The following is a 280-nucleotide window of genomic DNA, read 5'->3' on the forward strand; positions in this document are numbered from 1 at the left end:
AAGAAAGAAAGAAAGAAAGAAAGAAAGAAAGAAAGGAAGGAAGGAAGAAAGGAAGAAAGGAAGGAAGAAGGAAAGGAAGAAAGAAGGAGAGAAAGAAAGAAAGAAAGAAAGAAAGAAAGAAAGAAAGAAAGAAAGAAAGAAAGAAAGAAAGAAAGAAAGAAAGAAAGAAAGAAAGAAAGAAAGAAAGAAAGAAAGAAGGAAAGGAAAGGAAGGAAGAAAGAAAGGAAGGAAGGAAGAAAGAAAGAAAGAAAGAAAGAAAGAAAGAAAGAAAGAAAGAAAG

General features: G+C 31.1%; 1 protein-coding gene across 4 annotated transcripts in view; it reads right to left on the minus strand.

The window, feature by feature from the left end:
• Positions 1–280, minus strand: part of MYOF (myoferlin) — a 165,401-nt gene that overhangs the window by 97,201 nt on the left and 67,920 nt on the right. The window lies entirely within an intron of this gene.

The sequence above is a fragment of the Petaurus breviceps genome, unplaced genomic scaffold (assembly GCF_028583685.1).
Source record: "Petaurus breviceps papuanus isolate PSGF00001 unplaced genomic scaffold, PetGlider_PUasm1.0 37, whole genome shotgun sequence".
Lineage (NCBI taxonomy): Eukaryota > Metazoa > Chordata > Mammalia > Diprotodontia > Petauridae > Petaurus > Petaurus breviceps.